This window comes from Callionymus lyra, unplaced genomic scaffold, assembly GCF_982586985.1.
Source record: "Callionymus lyra unplaced genomic scaffold, fCalLyr1.hap1.1 HAP1_SCAFFOLD_30, whole genome shotgun sequence".
Taxonomy (NCBI): Eukaryota; Metazoa; Chordata; class Actinopteri; order Syngnathiformes; family Callionymidae; genus Callionymus; species Callionymus lyra.
This window is the reverse complement of record NW_028258547.1, coordinates 547,631-554,238: the sequence shown is the minus strand read 5'-3', so window position 1 is coordinate 554,238 and position 6,608 is coordinate 547,631.

Here is a 6,608-nt window from a genome sequence, read left to right as displayed (position 1 = left end):
AAAGTAGATTGTTCAGTCATTCAATAGAATGTTTGAGTTTTATACAACATGAAGAACATTAAAGAAATGCGCACGCGCACACAAAACAAATGCGCAAGAGCACACAAAACAAATGCGCGCGCACAGATAAAACAAATGCACACGCACACAACACACGCACGCACACATTAAACAAATGCGCACACCCACATAAAACAAACGCGCACGCACACATAAAACACACGCATGCATACACAGACATGCACTGACAAACGCACACACACACGGTGACATGCGAACATAAAACACACGCACGCACGCACACATAAAACAAACGCGGGTTTTATAGGTTTGTTTGTGATCTGTAGTTATGCGTTTGTGTGCATGTCATTGGTGTGTGTGCGCATGTGTCAGTGTGTGTCTGCGTGTGCGTGCGTGTGTGTGTTTTATGTGTGCATGTCACCGTGTGTGTGCGTGTGTCAGTGCATGTCTGTGTGTGCATGCGTGTGTTTTGTGTGCGTCCGCGTTTGTTTTATGTGTGCGTGCGTGCGTGTGTTTTATGTGTGCATGTCACATGAAACAAATGCGCGCACGCACACATAAAACAAATGCGCGCATGCACACATAAAACAAATGCGCGCATGCACACATAAAACAAATGCGCGCATGCACACATAAAGCAAATGCGCGCATGCACACATAAAACAAATGCGCGCACGTCACATAAAACAAATGCGCGCACGCACACATAAAACAAATGCGCGCACGCACATATTAAAGAAATGCGCACGCGCACACAAAACAAATGCGCAAGAGCACACAAAACAAATGCGCGCGCACAGATAAAACAAATGCACACGCACACAACACACGCACGCACACATTAAACAAATGCGCACACCCACATAAAACAAACGCGCACGCACACATAAAACACACGCATGCATACACAGACATGCACTGACAAACGCACACACACACGGTGACATGCAAACATAAAACACACGCACGCACGCACACATAAAACAAACGCGGATTTTATAGGTTTGTTTGTGATCTGTAGTTATGCGTTTGTGTGCATGTCATTGGTGTGTGTGCGCATGTGTCAGTGTGTGTCTGCGTGTGCGTGCGTGTGTGTGTTTTATGTGTGCATGTCACCGTGTGTGTGCGTGTGTCAGTGCATGTCTGTGTGTGCATGCGTGTGTGTGTTTTATGTGTGCATGTCACCGTGTGTGTGCGTGTGTCAGTGCATGTCTGTGTGTGCATGCGTGTGTTTTGTGTGCGTCCGCGTTTGTTTTATGTGTGCGTGCGTGCGTGTGTTTTATGTGTGCATGTCACATGAAACAAATGCGCGCACGCACACATAAAACAAATGCGCGCATGCACACATAAAACAAATGCGCGCATGCACACATAAAACAAATGCGCGCGCGCGCACATAACACAAATGCGCGCACGTCACATAAAACAAATGCGCGCACGCACACATAAAACAAATGCGCGCACGCACATATTAAAGAAATGCGCACGCGCACACAAAACAAATGCGCAAGAGCACACAAAACAAATGCGCGCGCACAGATAAAACAAATGCACACGCACACAACACACGCACGCACACATTAAACAAATGCGCACACCCACATAAAACAAACGCGCACGCACACATAAAACACACGCATGCATACACAGACATGCACTGACAAACGCACACACACACGGTGAGATGCAAACATAAAACACACGCACGCACGCACACATAAAACAAACGCGGGTTTTATAGGTTTGTTTGTGATCTGTAGTTATGCGTTTGTGTGCATGTCATTGGTGTGTGTGCGCATGTGTCAGTGTGTGTCTGCGTGTGCGTGTGTGTTTTATGTGTGCATGTCACCGTGTGTGTGCGTGTGTCAGTGCATGTCTGTGTGTGCATGCGTGTGTTTTGTGTGCGTCCGCGTTTGTTTTATGTGTGCGTGCGTGCGTGTGTTTTATGTGTGCATGTCACATGAAACAAATGCGCGCACGCACACATAAAACAAATGCGCGCATGCACACATAAAACAAATGCGCGCATGCACACATAAAACAAATGCGCGCATGCACACATAAAGCAAATGCGCGCATGCACACATAAAACAAATGCGCGCACGTCACATAAAACAAATGCGCGCACGCACACATAAAACAAATGCGCGCACGCACATATTAAAGAAATGCGCACGCGCACACAAAACAAATGCGCAAGAGCACACAAAACAAATGCGCGCGCACAGATAAAACAAATGCACACGCACACAACACACGCACGCACACATTAAACAAATGCGCACACCCACATAAAACAAACGCGCACGCACACATAAAACACACGCATGCATACACAGACATGCACTGACAAACGCACACACACACGGTGACATGCAAACATAAAACACACGCACGCACGCACACATAAAACAAACGCGGATTTTATAGGTTTGTTTGTGATGTGTAGTTATGCGTTTGTGTGCATGTCATTGGTGTGTGTGCGCATGTGTCAGTGTGTGTCTGCGTGTGCGTGCGTGTGTGTGTTTTATGTGTGCATGTCACCGTGTGTGTGCGTGTGTCAGTGCATGTCTGTGTGTGCATGCGTGTGTGTGTTTTATGTGTGCATGTCACCGTGTGTGTGCGTGTGTCAGTGCATGTCTGTGTGTGCATGCGTGTGTTTTGTGTGCGTCCGCGTTTGTTTTATGTGTGCGTGCGTGCGTGTGTTTTATGTGTGCATGTCACATGAAACAAATGCGCGCACGCACACATAAAACAAATGCGCGCATGCACACATAAAACAAATGCGCGCATGCACACATAAAACAAATGCGCGCGCGCGCACACAAAACACACGGATGCACACACAGACATGCACTGACACACGCACACACACACGGTGACATGCACACATAAAACAAACGCGGACGCACACAAAACAAACGCGCACGCACACATAAAACACACGCATGCATACATAGACATGCACTGACAAACGCACACACACACGGTGACATGCAAACATAAAACACACGCACGCACGAACACATAAAACAAACGCGGATTTTTTTTAGAATAGAAAAGCTTTATTCATCCCCAGAGGGGAAACACACTTTCACAACAGCGCAGATTAAAAAAAATATATATAGGTTTGTTTGTGATGTGTAGTTATGCGTTTGTGTGCATGTCACTGGTGTGTGTGCGCATGTGTCAGTGTGTGTCTGCGTGTGCGTGCGTGTGTGTGTTTTATGTGTGCATGTCACCGTGTGTGTGTGCGTGTGTCAGTGCATGTCTGTGTGTGCATGCGTGTGTTTAATGTGTGCGTGCGCGTTTGTTTTGTGTGCGTCCGCGTTTGTTTTATGTGTGCGTGCGTGCGTGTGTTTATGTGTGCATGTCACCGTGTGTGTGGGCGTGTGTCAGTGCATGTCTGTGTGTGCATGCGTGTGTTTTAGGTGTGCGTGCGCGTTTCTTTGATGTGTGCGTCCGCGTTTGTTTTATGTGTGCGTGCGTGCGTGTGTTTTATGTGTGCATGTCACCGTGTGTGTGTGCGTTTGTCAGTGCATGTCCGTGTACGCATGCGTGTGTTTTATGTGTGCGTGCGCGTTTGTTTTATGTGGGTGTGCGCATTTGTTTAATGTGTGCGTTCGTGCACAGTAAATGTGTCAAAAAGGAAGTGTTAATGTATTTTAACTATTTCATAGACTGGTTTAACTCTTCCAGATGTAACACAACAACAACAGGTGTAAAACGTGGCTCCTCCCCCTGCAGTGCTGTTGTCAATATCCAGAGTTAAAACCCAGGTGTTATTTATTCAGTGTAAAAAGTGAATGAACACTGTCAAGGGTCAATTTAACAATATTCAGTGTTAATATCTTAATATGCTCCGCCCATTTCAAATGATCCAGAAGTTTCTAGAGTAATTGGACCTCATGGACCACTGCCATGTTTCCATTGGTAAAGACTGTGGTAAGTCTCTCCATCTGCTGACTTATATTTAAATGAATTAAACGATTTATACAATTGTATTCACCGTGACTGTACTACCATTCGCTTTTTAGACTTCTAATGTAGATGAATTGCTATGTGGTTCACCAACATTAAGTTACATTCTATTACTTGTAATGCGGTACAGTTAACCTGCGCAGTGAACACCACGTGTAGACACTTGTAACCAATACCACTATGGATTATTGTGTATATTCGGTTTATGGTGCTCGCTCAAAACAACAGATGTATATGCTGTCTGTACATGCGCGCGCCAGTAAGTACGGTAGTTCATTCCCGCGCCACTCCCCCTCTGTCAGGCTTTAGTTTTTAGTAATGTAACCCAGCCGTTTATTTGTCGTTTTATGTTTCAATTATTTTCACTGGAAGTATATAATTAAACCCAGTTGTTATTTTCGTGTTTTATGTTTTATTACTTTTCAATGCATGTATCGCATCAAGACACTGTCGCTTTAAGACGGCCATTGTTTTTTACCTGCGTTCCACGGATGAGACGCGTGGTGTTCAGATGCTTCAGCGGCTCAGAGACTGAGACACGTGTAAGTAAGTAAGTAAGTAAGTAATATTTATTTATATAGCGCTTTTCGAGACCAGGGTCACAAAGCGCTTTAACAATCAAAAACAATACTCAAAACAGTACATACTTCAAAGATCAAGACAACACCGAGAACAACAAGTTCGAGAAATTCAAGGAAAAGCCTGAACAAATAGAAACGTCTTAAGATGTTTCTTAAAGGAGTCAGTAGACTCCATCAAGCGCAAAGAGAGAGGAAGATTGTTCCAAAGCTTAGGAGCAACAGCCTGAAAAGATTTCTCTCCTCTGGTCCTGAGCCGTGTGCGTGGAACCATCAGTAGATTCTGATCCACAGACCTCAGAGACCGAGCTGGGGTGTAAGGCTGGATCAGATCAGTGATGTAAGGAGGAGCCTGACCATGAATAGCTCTGAAAGTAAGAACCAGAATTTTAAAGTTGATCCTGAAAGAAACTGGAAGCCAGTGAAGAGTTTTAAGGATCGGAGAAATGTGAGTTCTCCTACTTGAGCGGGTCAGAATTCTCGCTGCAGAGTTCTGAATCAACTGCAGACGAGACAGCTCCTTCTTGTTAAGACATGAAAACAAACCGTTACAATAGTCCAGACGAGAAGAAACAAACGCATGGATTACAAGCTCCAGATCATGTTGTGACAACATTTTCCTAAGTTTAGAGATTTTTCTCAGTTGAAGGAAACAGTTTCTGGTCAGTTTTCTGCAGTGTTGAACAAGAGACATGTCTTTATCAAATACAACACCCAGGTTTCTCAGGCTCAGTTTGACAGACTGACCTAAGTCACCCAAGTACTGACTCAACCATGGAATCTTATCATCAGGAGCAATCACCAGAGTTTCAGTTTTGTCCACATTAAGCTGTAAAGTGTGCCAACACTCCTGCAATTTTACTGAATACACTCGCTTATCACTCCTAGGTGAGCCTAAACAATACGTTTATATTATTGTTTATATTGCTGTGTGTAAATGAATGTTGTGTCGAAGCAGCTATTTAAGTTTTTGTGTGAAACTTGAAGCATTGTTTTATAACTTTATTCAAGTGTATATTTTCGATAGTATTTTATATTGTACTGTTTCACTTTGTTTTGAAAGTAAGTTGCACTTTATATTTTGTTATCGCGTGGTGTTCAGATGCTTCAGCGGCTCAGAGTTCACCGCATCTGTTATTTAACACGCCGATTAAACGTTCGTGCTGTTGTATGGTTAACAAGCGTTGAATGTGTTGAAGGTGCCGTAGCTAAGAATCTTGAATATTAATAAAATAAATCGCCTACCATGACCCACCAATATAGCAAACTTTTTATTGGAATATAAATATATTTTCGTCCTTCAAAATAACAAACAAAATACGTGTGTGAGTTACATTATAATTAAAAAAGCTAAGTTTTAGCGAACTAGCGCTCGTGTTAACGCACCACAGAAAGTTACATTACACGCAATGAAACATTATTTCTGAGTCTTAAAGCAATAATGATATCTTACCTCAATAGACGAGTGACGCGCACCTGATTCCGTCAAGTTATGCACAAACGTGAGGATAAAATGCGATCGATCTTTGTCAACAAGTGTGACGTCATCATCCGGAAGTTGCGTATGCGGCAATTTGAAAACTTTTTAGCTGACGCTAAATTTAAACTAAACTTAACTCGGTCTTTATACAAGCACGCATCTACTATTGTATTCATGGCGCTTTTAAACAAACAAGCACAATATCTCATTGTATTCCTGTGGTGTGACGTCACCGCTGCAGGATCAGTTGATTAGCATGTGTGACGTCACCCCTGCAGACTCGCGATTAATGTTGACAAACGTCACGTAGACGCTCATAATCGCAGCTAAATAAAAAGAAAACATATGTCCATAAACGCAATCTCAATGAAAGCTTCTATTTTCATAGAAAAGCGCACCGGATTATAAAGAGGATCAAGCGAAATAGCACAGACTTTATTTTACTCATTCATAAAACAATGTCAACATTATGGAGTTGAAACACCTAAAAATATACAATATAGTCACTTTTACAGGACCTTTTAAGCATGTTTTAATCCGCGAGAGCT